Source organism: Orycteropus afer, unplaced genomic scaffold (assembly GCF_000298275.1).
Source record: "Orycteropus afer afer isolate SDZICR_OR568_19922 unplaced genomic scaffold, OryAfe1.0 scaffold00159, whole genome shotgun sequence".
Taxonomy (NCBI): domain Eukaryota; kingdom Metazoa; phylum Chordata; class Mammalia; order Tubulidentata; family Orycteropodidae; genus Orycteropus; species Orycteropus afer.
The window spans coordinates 3,220,234-3,233,932 of NW_006921746.1; positions in this window are offsets into that span (position 1 = coordinate 3,220,234).

The window sequence follows — 13,699 nt, forward strand, 5'->3', positions numbered from 1 at the left end:
CTTAGCCACTATGCTAACAGAGCTCCCAGACTTTTAGTAGTATTAGAAATATTATAATTTGTCAATAGAATAAAAAATAAAATATAGAATGGATAGACTTGCCTTTTAAAATGATTTAAACAATTTTTCTCCAAGTTTCACAAGTGTCTTTATTTATTTATTTAACTTCACAATTGCAATGATGTTATTAAAGGATATCAATACTTCAATTAACTGTGAATGCCTATATTCATATTTTGATGTTATCTAGGGTGTTAATCACAATCAAGAATAGTTATGCATGTAAATCATGACACATATGCAAATTGACACCTCCTTGTGGCACACTAAATTTAGGAGCTGCACAAACTTGAGAAGCAAAGCAGTGAGAGAATTATCTGCAACAACAATTAATGAGTAGAATGAGCTGGAGTCCAACTTGATCCAATGAAACTAGGCTAAGAACAAAACTTAAAAACAGTGCAGATTGTTTCTTTCCTTCCCATTTTCCTTTGTACTGCACATGTATTTACTGTTAAGTCAAAGATTTACTAGTCATGCTTCATTTAGGTGTCAAAATAAAATGCAGTTTGTGTGTGTGTGTGTGTGTGTTACTGGCATAAATTTCCTTAAAATTGCACACTTTACAGAATACTAGAGAAACAACCACATTTTATTGCAGTTTGGTAAACATTGTGGATGCAATGTTAAACAGTCATATCAGACAAAAAATTAGTCTCTTTAAATGGAAATGCACAGAATTCTACCTTTACTCCATTTCAAGGTAACATCCAAGTATATGGGAGGGAGATATGATAAAGAAGGGAGCTGGTGATTATGTACAAATATGATATTCTCTGAATAATCACTGTGTTCTGCTAAGAGTGGCTGATTTACACCTCTAGCTAAAATACTTCCCATTGTATTTTTGGCTGGCTTTAATTTTTGAACATAGCAACAGGTACATCTCATGGTCTGGTCTCTTCCTTGCCTTGAAAGGCCCTGCCACTCCTCCTGGTTGTATTATTTTCATCAAGTTCTCCCTGAGGCTTTGAGGCACTTGACGTCTGACTGTTACTGCCACATGGTCCCAGACCAGACAGTCCATTGTACAGTCTTTTGTATAAAAACATTTTCGCTCTTCTATGGTGATCTGCTTCTGAAAAATTTCCTGATTTTAAATTTGCATCAACAATAACAATTTACATAACAATTTACAGAAATAGCATAAATACAAAAAAAAATAATAAAAGCTCTCTGCCATCAAGCAAATTCCAACTCATAGCAACCTCCTTTGGGTTTCAGAGGTGATAAATCATTATGGAAATAGATTGCCCCATCTTCCTTCCTAGGAATGGCTGGTGGGTTTGAACTTCCAACCTCTGGTTAGCAGTCAAATGCCTTAGGCACCACTCAACCAGAGGTCCTTATAAACAAAAACATGAGTAAATAATTAATTTGAAGAATGATTATAAGGCAAAGAACAAAATAACTATCACTCAGGTCAAGGAATAGAACAATTCCAGTATCCTTGAAGGTCCTGTGCATCCATTACAAATCACACTCCTCTCCCAATTCATAGTGTTAACCACTATCCTGACAATTATGACAATTTAATGTTTTTTATAGATTTATCACTGAAATATGTAATGATAAATAATATAATTTATTGTTATATTTTATTTGCTTTTAACATGTACATAAATGACATCTATACAAATATATACTATAAGTAAACTTTTATGTCTTGTTGTTGTAGTTAATTTTATATTTGCAAAATTACTCCATAAACCTGCATGTAGCTCTAGTTTATTTATTTTTCTTACTGGATTGTATTCCTTTGTATGAACATATACATTTTAATTTTAAACTGAACTATATTATTTTGCACAGTATGAACCTATCAAAATTAATTTTAATTGATTTGGATGCTAGTTTACAGAGTAAATTCATTTTCTGTATAGCTGCTCATACACATTTTGTTTCATGACATTGACTGCAATTCCCCACAATGTAACAGCTCTCTTCTCACTTCCTCCCTGTAGGTACCTCTTCCCTGTGTTCTTCCTTCCCAGGCACACCCAAGTTGTCTCCCTGTGCAAACACTGTTTCTATTCTCCCATGATTGATTGCACCAAGGAGTGTATCTACCTTATATAAATGTTTACCCCATATGCCTATCTATTGTTTGCCTGGAAGTCACAGGAGGGAGTTCATTTCCAGGCCTGAACAGTAACTATGGGACATAGAGATCTCACCAGGCACTATCTCACCAGCAAACTTGGTCTTTTTTTTATACTTTTGAGATTTGTTCCACATTATTCTCCCGCTCTATCCAGGATCTCCTGTGCCAATCCCCCTTTTGAGTAGTTGACTGTGGTAGCTGTGCACCAACTAGTTCTTCTGGTCTCAGGGTCATACAGGCTGAGGATCACATGGTCTACTTGTCCCTTGTACTAATTGTTTCCAAGTGTCTTTGCTTTTCTTCATTCTTTTTTTGCTCTGGATAAGGAGAGACCCACATATAGATGTTACATCTAGATGGCTGCTTGCAAGCTTTTAAGACACCATTTGCTACTCACCAGAGTAGGATGTAAAATAATGTTTTTGTGCAGTATGTTATGCCAATGAAGCTTGATGTCCCCTGCCACTATGGTCTCAGGCCCACAGGTCCAACTATTCGCTCCCTCAGGGTAGCTAGCTGTGGCCAAGAAGCCACTACAACCTTGCCCCTTGTCAGCATTACTACACACCCAGACATTCTTTCAGCACATAAAAGTACACATGTAAAAATATTGTCTGACAACCCCATACATGGTCATGGGCATAAACCCTCCCCCATTTAGCTTGTTCACTAATTTTAACTTTTAAAGGACTTTACCACCACCACACCCCACCCTAGTTTTGGGCAGTTATGGTCGCTGCTGCTGAAAATATTATAGGATTTTAATATAAAAGGATTGTATTATATCCTGGTGCACCTATGCACAGGGTCTCTAGGGTATATATCCAGAAGTTTAATTACTAGGGAAGGGATATAAAAATCTTCAATTTTGTAAACTATTACCCACTATTTTTCAAAATGATGGTACCAATTTAACTTCCACTAGCAAGGTATGAATGAATGCTTTAGAGATTCCAAAAAAATATATATGATGGAGCATGGGACAACAGAATATAGATACATCTATACCAATCTCTCTATATGCATGTGTGTGAGAGAGAGAGAGAGAAAGAGAGAGAGAGAGAGAGAGTATCTCTGTGCATATTTATGTAAGTGTATGGGTATATATATGAGTGTGTATATTGTTGTTATTAGGTGATGTCAAGTCGGCTCGGACTCATAGTGTCCCTATGTACTATAGAACAAAAAAAGTGCCCAGTCCTGCCTGTTCCATCATCACAATCTTTGCTATGCTCGAGTCCATTTCAAAGCTAATGTTTCAATCCATATCATTGAGACTTTTCTTTTTTTCTCTGACCCTACGCTTTCCCAAGCATGATATCCTTTTCTATGGACTTGTCCCTTCTGATAACATGACTAAAGTATGTGAGACGAATTCTTGCCATTCTTATTTCTAAAGAGCATTCCAGCTGTACTACTTCCAAGACAGATTTATTGGTTATTCTGGCAGTCCATGATATAAACAAACAAACAAAAAAAACTCACTGCCATCAAGTCAATTTTGACTCATAGCAACCCCTTTGGGTTTCCAAGGAGGTAAATCTTTACAGACATATATTGCCTAGTCTTCCTTTTGTGGAGTGACTGTTGAGTTTGAACCACCAATATTCTAGTTAGTAGTCCAATGCCTTAAGCACTATGCCACAATAGCTCCTTGGTCCATGGTATATTCAATATTATTCACCAATGCCACAATTCAAATGCATCAATTCTTCTTTGGTCTTCCTTATTTGTTGTCCAGCTTTCACATGCCTGTGAGGTGATTGAAAATACTAAGCTTGGGGTCAGTCTCACCTTATTCTTCAAAGTGTTATCTTTGCTCTTTCATAATTTAAAGATATCTTTTGGAGCAGATTTTTTCATCTGTCATTTTATTGTATTGTGGTGACCTGCATAGTGCTGTGATGCTGGAAGCTATACAATATGAATTTCAAACACCAGCAGGGTCTTTCATATGGGACAGGTTTCAGCAGAACTTCCAGACTAAGACAGACTAGGAGAAGGATGGGCCATTAACTTCTGAAAAATTTGGCCACTTAAAACATTATGAATACCAGGGAAACACTGATACATTACCAGAAAACTCTGTGAATAGAAATGAAACATTGTCTGATGATGTACCAGAAGATCAGCCATTTGGTTGGAAAGTACTGAAAAAAATGACTAGAAGGAAAAGCTACCTCCTCAAAGTAGAGTTGACCTTAATAATGCAGAGAGAGTAAAACTTTCAGTGATAGAATACTATCCATAAACCACAAGGAAGAGCAGTTAATACTATTTTATTCAAATTAATGTACCAACCTACAAAGCCAAAGATGAAAAAATTGAAGAATTTTACAAAATTCTACACTCTGAAATTGACCAAACATGCAATCAAGATGTATTGATAACTACTGGTGATTGGAATGTGAAAGTTGGAAAAAAAAAGAAGAATCATTGGAAGGAAAATATGGCTTTGGTGATAGTCATGACACTGTGATAGAATTTTGCAAGACCAATGACTTTTCCAAATACATTTTTCAACAACATAAACAGCTACTATACACATGGACCTTAACAGATGGAATACATAAGAATCGAATTGACTACATCTGCCAAAAGAGGTGAAAAAGATACTCAATATCATTAGTTAAAACAAGACTAGGAGCTGACTGTGGAACAGATCATCAGTTGCTTATATTTGAGTTCAAGTTGAAGCTGAAGAAAATTAAAATAAGTTCACAAGAGCCACAATGTGACCTTGAGTATATCCCACCTGAATTTAGAAACCATCTGAAGAATAGATTTGATGCATTGAACACCAGTGACCAAAGACCACACAAGTAGTGAGATGATACATGAAGAAAGCAAAAAGTCATTGAAAAGACAAGAAAGGAAGAAAAGATAAAAAATAGGTACCAAAAGAGACTCTGAAACTTGTTCTTGAATATAGAGTAGCTAAAGCAAATAGAAGAATGATGAAATGAAAGAGATGAACAGAAAATTTCAAAGGGTATCTCAAGAAGACAAAGATAATAGTATAATTTAGTGTGCAAACCCTGGAGTTAGAAAATCAAAAGGGAAGAATAGTCTTGGCATTTCTCAAGCTGAAAGAACTGAAAAATAATTCAAGCCTTGAATTGCAACATAGAAGGACCCTGTGGGAAATATATTAAGTGATGCTGGAAGCATCAAAAGAAGATGGATAAAACACACAGAGTCACTGTACCAAAAAGAATTGATGCATGTTCAGCTATTTCAGGAGGTAGCATATGTTCAAGAACCAATGGTATGAAAGGAAGAAGTCCAAATTGCACTGAAGGAATTCAGAGAAACACAAGGCTCCGGGAACTGATGGAATACTCACTGAGATGTTTCAACAAACAGGTGCAGCACTGGAGGCACTTATGCATTTATACCAAGAAATCTGGAAGATAGCTATCTGGCCAACCTTTTTGAAGAGATCAATATTTGTGCCCATTCCAAAGAAAGGTGATCCAACGGAATGTGGAAAAATTATCAAACAATATCATTAATATCACATTCAAGTAAAATTGTGTTGATAATTCAAAAATGATTGCAGCAGTATATTGACAGAGCGCTTCCAGAAATTCAAACTGGATTCATAAGAGGAGGTCGAAGAAGGGATATCATTGTTGATGTTAGATGGACTCTGGGTGACAGCAAAAAATACAAGAAAGTTGTTCACCTGAGTTTTATTGACTATGCAAAAACATTTGAGTGTGTGGATCATAAAAAAATATGGATAACATTGCAAAGAATGGGAATTCCAGAACTCTAAATTTTTCTCATGAGGAACCTGTACACGGATGAGGAAGCTGTCATTTGAGCAGAGCAAAGGGATACTGAATGTTTTAAAATCAGGAAGGGTGTGCATCAGGGATGTATCCTTTCACTATACTAATTAAATATAAATGCAGAGCAAATATTCCAAAAGATTGGGCTATATAAAGAACACAGCATCAGAATTTGAGGAAGACTCAATAATAACCTGACATATGCAGATGACACAGCCTTTCTTGATGGAAGTGAAGAAGACATGAAGCAATTACTGATGAAGATCAAAGACTATAGTCCTCAGTATAGATTACATCTCAACATAAAGAAAACAAAAATCCTCAGAAATGGACCAGTAAGCAACATCATGATAAATGGAGAAAAGATCAAAGTTATCAGGGATTTCATTTTACTTGGATCCACAATCAACACCCACGGAAGTAGCAGCAGAGAAATCACATATTGATTGTCCCTGAGTAAATCTGTTGTGAAAGACCTCTTTAAGGTCTTGTGGATTAAAGATGTCACTTTGAAGACTAAGGTGTACCTAACCCAAGCCATGGTATTTTCAACAGCCTCACATGCATGCAAAAGTTGGGCAATGAATAAGGAAGACCAGAGCTCCTTAAGAAGAATTACTGCCTTTGAATTGTGGTATGGGTGAAGAATACTGAAAATACAATGGACTGCAGAAGAAAAACAAATGTTTTCTTGAAGAAATGCAGCAGGAACACACCTTAGGAGGAGAATGGCCAGAATTCATCTCACCAACTTTGGTCATGTTTTCAGAAGCAACAATTCCCTAGAGAAGGATATCATGTTTGATAAAGTAGAGGGTCAGCAAGACCCCTACTGAGATAGATTGACACAGTGACTGCAATGGGCTCAAGCATTGCAGGGATTGTGCGGCTGGTCCAGGACTAGGCAGTTTCATTCTGTTGTACTAGGGTTGCTGGGAGTCAGAGTTGACTGGATGTCAATGAACCACAACAACATCTCTAATTGGGTGTAACAAGTTCACAAGCTTCAGGCCTACCTAAGGGCTTACTGGGCATTTTTCTGAAACCTGTCCTCATCACATAGTGACTGAATGGACAGAAAGGTGAAGCTCTGCCCTGTCTCTGCCCAATCATGCTGTTTACTTCACTGTGGATAAACCTCAGAAGTTAGTGCAGGGTGGACCAGAGTGGTAGGAGCAGTCTTTGAGACTTCTAAAACCTTCCAAAGACCTAGATGTGAAGGTAGACATTATGACCTTTATATTTAGCTTATTTAAAAATACCTCCCCACTTGGGAAAACCATTTTCTCACTGCTTCTTTTTCTTCCCTCTGCCCCCTTATGCTAATGATGCTGCACAATCATCCTCAGCACTGTGGAAATGAGCTTAGGCAAGGCTTCTCTAAGAGCTTACAGCCTCCCTGGGTGAATTCAGGTATGCCTGTCTGCAGCTTCAAGACCCCGGCTCCGTCATAACATTTTGGAAGTTTTTAAAGCTCTCTTTCAATTCCCACAGATTTGGAGTGAGACAGTATAGTGGGCATGCTAGAACAAGTCTCTTACTATATGACATATTAATTTTCCCTTTCTGTCCCATCTTCCCACAGTATTTCAGGACTGGAGGGCCTGGCTGCAAGCTTTTGGGCTTTTGTTTATGTTCTCTGATCCCTATTACAGTAGCATTACAACCTAAATGGAAGGTAGTTTTTTTTTTTCCTTTAAAATACTTAAGAAAGCAAAACTATGATCTAAAGGAATTTTGAATCCCCTCTCTCATTCATTAGTAAAGCCTGCTTTTCAAACTATTGTCTTAGTGTAAAGCCTAATATGACAGTCAAAACTGAGAAATCATTTCTTGTTCTAGCATGTATCTGCCCTCTCACTGAAGCATAAAGACTGTTTGCTTTTAATGAGTGAGAAATTCACATGCCACCAGAATTTATAGAATACAAAATTTAAATGAAAATGTTTAAAAAATGTAATTTTGTTTCTGTTTTACTGTTCTGGGGGAGAGGGAAATAAGGAGAGACTGCTATGCTTTATCTTGTCCATTGTTTCACCGATATCTTTTTTAGTTCATTAGATTTTTTTTTTTTTTTAATTATGTGGTCTCATCAAGAGTAACTCACCACTTTAAATAAAAATCCTTCTTGAAGGCTGTATAAATGTCAGGTGATTTTCAAAATTTTTCAATTTATTAGAATTAAAAATTGAGCATAGTGTAAATTTATAATATCATTTTATTGTTTACATATGTCTAGTATATTTTGATGTAGTAGAGACAGCATTAGAATCAGGCATGTGAATTAGGGTCTCCCACGACACACAATATGAGATTTAGTGAATTGCTCTCAGAATGTCTTTCAAATCTAGAGAGTGATAAACAAAACACATCCTCTCAGGGACATTTCTTTGTTGCATAATGTGAGAGATTATCAGTTTTCAGGCTTTATACACTTCTGAATATTTTATTCATTCTTTAGCAAGCCAAATTTTACCACAAGTCATTGCTCTGAAGGAATTTAGGCTAGAAATGCAGGTGGATGGAAACAAAAAGTCCAGGTGGATCTGAGACAGACCTACTGACATGAAGCTAGGGAGTTCAAAGTGGAAAACATACCCTTCCTCACCAACTAGGCAGAGGGAAACACTGATATCCATAAAGTAGAAAACACCCTAGTTTTGTAACCTCCCAAATAGAAGTAAAATGTAGTATATTAATGATTGGGGGGTAGAATTGAATCTGATCCCACCTCCACAATAGATTCAGAGCACAACTAATCATCAATGTAATTAAAAAGATAAATTAAATTGGAACACACTTTTGAGATCACAGGCTAAGAAATATTTAGTGAATACAGAATATTTAATAATTGATAAAACAGAGGAGTTTAAAATGTCTGGAGCTTTGAGGTTCCAATAAGATGATGGAATAGGCAGAAAGACTGCACAGACCCTCTTCAACAAAGAAAAGGGGAACCACTTAACAGAGATACATAAGATACTCTTGGACCCCTGAGCTTTGAAGGGAAGGATATAGAAGTGGAATAAACTTCAACTAGCCGAAGAATTTGCATGAAAACATCAAAAAAGGAGACATACAGAGTTGCGGTCTGGTGACAATCCTGATGGCATAGACAGCTTGGATATTGCTGAATGGTGGTACACCATAAGAATTAACCTAAAAATCAGCTCTGCTAGCCAGAGGCTGCATGGAGGACTGCTCTGGGGCTGGGGAATAAAAAAAAAAAAAAAAGGACGCAATATAGAGGAAGGTGGGCTGAGCGCTGAGCTGTGAACTTCTGCCTGTCATTTTGAATGTTTACAAGCAGCTTGACCATTTTGGATATTTAAAGCTACAGAGTTCTCCCAGATTCCAGGGGCTTAAAAACAGGTTCCACTTTTCAGGAACTGCAAGGATGTTCTGGACATGGATGACTGGAATGGTGCAACATTTCCTTGTTACTCCAATACCCCACACCCACTTGGTGGACAGAGGTGAAGCCATCCCTCACTCCCAGCCACCTTCTGAGCTAGCAGGAATTCCATCCCAGTCTGCATGCTCGGATGGAGCCTGGGTGCACTGCCCTGCACTGCCCTGATTTTTTTTTTTTTTCCATTTTTCTATTTTTTAGTTCATTTGTTCTTTTCTGTTTTAAAACTAATATTATCATTATTACTTTTGTCCTTTCACTTTTACTATTTATTCCTCCCCTCCCAGGTTCTAGTTTTCAGCTTTTTGTCTTTTCCCTGTTCCTGGTTGCAATCTTTTCTTCTTTATCATGGTTAACCACATTCCTTGTTTTTCTTTTTGCATTTTTCCCATTTGTTTCTTAATTATTCTCCTTCTCTACCTTTTTTCTCTTATTGCCCTCTCCCCAGATATATATATATATATATATTTTTTTTTTTTTTTCTTTTTCACTTTTTTCCTTTTCTGGTTACTGTTCCTGTGTGATTACATGGTGTATTTTTTGTCCATTTGCTTTTACTTTTTTGGTGGTTATTCAATTGTTATTTTTGTCTAACTAAGTGGAAGATAGGAACAGTCCCCATGACAGAACTACACCCACACCTCCTGCAGCTTCACTTACTGAGTGAGAGCCACCACTTCCTTCAGCACCAATGGGCCAATGATAAACAACCACCAAAAAGAGGCTGACTCACCCTTGGCTGCTCTTCACAATTAACAAAAATCTAAATACAACAATGTCACAATGTCTCAGAGGAAACAGACAATCACAGTCAACACAAAGATGCAAGATAAAGTGGTAGAAACAAGGGAGCAGAATACAGACCCAGAACACATCCCTGAGGAAGAAGTAACATTGGAACTCCCTGATAAGGAATTCAAAAGAATTATATTTAGGTATCTTTAAAGGATTGAGAGACAGACCAAGAAAAAAACAAACAAAACCATAGAAGAATTTTAGAGGAAAATACAAGAACAAAATGACAAAATAAATGAAAAATTAAAAATGATTCCAAATCTACAGCTAGAAATCCAGAAGGTTAATACTAAATTGTCAGAAATAGATAACACACTGAAAGGGCAAAGGAGTAGAAATGATGCAATGGAAGACAGAATTAATGAGATTGAAGACAAATACCCAAATACTTCTTTGGAAAGGGATCAATCAGAAAAAAGATCAAAACAAAATGAAGAAAGCCTAAAGTTCATGTGGGATACCATCAAAAAGAATATCCTACACATCATTAGAATTCCAGAACAGGAAGAGAAAAATAAAACCACTGAAAAAATTGTCCAAGATTTGTTGGAAGAGAACTTCCCTGATATAAAGAAAGGTGAGAAAATATCCATTCAAGAAGCACAACGAGAGCCAAACAGGATAGACCCCAAAAGAGAATACCAAGACACATCATCATCAAATCATCAAAACCAAAGACAAAGAAAGAATTCTGATAGCAGCACAGAAAAACAAAAATAGTTATTTAAAAAGGACAACCAGTAAGAATAAGCTCTGATTTCTCAGCAGAAAAAATGCAAGTGAGAAGGCAATAGGATGGTATATATAAAAACCTGAAAGAGAAAAAAAAAATTTAACCAAGAATTATATACTCTTCAAAATTGTCCCTCAAATATGATGGTGAAATTAGGAGATTTCCAGATAAGCAGAAATTAAAGGAATTTGTTTAAACCAGATCGACCTTACAAGAGATACTAAAGGGAATCCTTTGAACAGAGAACCAAAAATAGCAAACAACAACTGACCAGTAATACTCAAGATGATATAACCCATATACCACAGCTCTGGAAATATCCAAAGGAAAATAAGCTTACCAGATTTTAAACAGGGAACTAGAGACATCAATTGGCAAATGAGGACAACTACAAAGCAAAAAGAGGGAAAATACTGTGTAGTTACAGAACTTCTAAATGGCAAGGAAGTCAAGAGAGTTGCAAGATAAAATGGACTGTTTTAAACTCAGGAGAAAATTATAAATCACAGAAAAATTATGAATCAAACAAAAATGATAAATCTTCACATCACAATAAAAAAGAGGACAAGCATGAATATTCAGCAAATACTAAAACAATAGCAACAAAGGAAATGATAACATGATTTATAAACATAATGAGCTAAGCACAGAAAATAATGTGGAACAATGAACCCAGGGACACTATGAAAAAACACATAAGAAAATAAAAGAACCAATTCATACTTTTCAATAATTACACTGCATGTTAATAGATCAAATGCACCCCTCAAGAGACAGAGAGTTGCAGATTGGATAAAAAAAGAAAATCCATCAATATGCTCTCTACAAGAGACACACCTTAGAGACAAAGACAAAAATAGACTAAAAATCAAAGGTTGGAAAAAGATATATCAAGCAAATGGCAACCACTAAAGAGCAGGAGTGGCCATATTAATTTCTGATCAAATCGACTTTAAGACAAAAACAACTATATGAAACAAGGAAGAACACTATATAATGATTAAAGGATTAATTGAACATGAAGATATAACCATAATAAATATCTATGGACCCAATGAAAGAACACCATACTACATAAATAAGACTTTAGAAGAACTGAAAAGGCAAACAGATGACTCCATAATCATAGTGGGAGAGTTTAATACACCACTTTCATTGAAAGATAGAATAACTGGAAAGAAACTCAACGAAGATACAGAAGAGCTAAACAATAAAATTCACCGACTTGACCTTTTAGACATGTACAGAGCACTTCACCCAACAACAGCCCAATATACATTCTTTTCCAGTGTCCATGGAGCATTTTACAGGATAGACCATATAGGTTAGGCCATAAAGCAACTCTTAATAAATTTAAAAATATTGAAATACTGCAAAATATCTTCTCAGATGACAATGCTATCAAATTAGAAATCAGCAATAGGAAGATCAACAGAAAAAGCAAACACATGGAAATGGAACAACACCTTCCTTAACAGAGACTGGGTAAGAGAAGAAATAAAAAAGGAAATTGAAAAATCCCTTGAATCAAATGAGAATGAAAACACAACATACCAAAATCTTTAGAACACAGCAAAAGCAGTGATCAGAGGCTAATTTATAGCAATAAATGCACACATCAAAAAAGAAGAAATAGCCAGAATCAATACCTTAAACCAACATCTCCAACAATTAGAAAAAGAACAGCAAGAAAAGCCTACAGTCACCAGAGGAAAGGAAATAATCAAGATTCAAGCAGTAATCAATGAAACAGAAAATAGAAAGACAATAGAAAAAAAAATCAACAAGACCAGAAGTTGGTCTTTTAAAAAGATTAATAAAATTGACAAACCACAGGCAAATTTATCAAAGGGAAAGAGGCAGAGAATATAAATAACATGAGTAACATTCAGAGAAGAACTGACACCAATCCTACTAAAACTATTCCAAAACATAGAAAAGGATGGAATCCTCCCTAACTCGTTTTATGAAGCAAGCATAACCTTGATAACAAAACCAGGCACAGGCATCACTCAAAAGAAAACTACAGACCAATATCCCTCATGAATATAGATGCCAAAACTGTCAACAAAATCCTAGTCAATAGACTTCAATAAAATATCAAGAAAATCATTCATTATGAGCAAGTGGGGTTCTTATCAGATATGCAAGGATGGTTCAACATTAGAAAATCAATCAACATTATCCAGCACAAAAGTAAAACAAAGAAAAAGAACCACATGATCATATTAATTGATGCAGAAAAGGCATTTGATAAAATCCAACACCAATTCTTGAACAAAACTCTCAGTGAAATAGGAATAGAAGGGATATCCCCCAACATAATAAAGGGCATGTATGCAAAACCAACAGCCAACATTATTCTCAATGGAGAGAGACTGAAAACATTCCTCTTGAGAACAAGAACCAGAAAAGGATGCCTTCTCTCACCACTTGTAATCAACATTGCACTGGAAGTCCTAGCCAGGGCCATAAGGCAAGAAAGGGAAATCAATGGCATCCAGATTGGTAAGGAAGAAGTCAAACTATCTTTATTTGCTGATGATATGAACCTATACCTAGAAAACCCAAGAGACTCAGTCAAAAATCTACTGGAACTAACTGAGAGGTTTAGCATCATGGCAGGGTAAAAGATCAACATCCAAAAATCAGTTGGATTCCTCTACACCAGCAGAGACTGCTGAAAAAGAAATAAGGAAACCAATACTATTTAAAACAGCTACCAAAAAAAATAAAATACTTGGGAATAAATCTTACCAGGGACACAAAGGACCTGTTCAAAGAAAACTATAAAAATA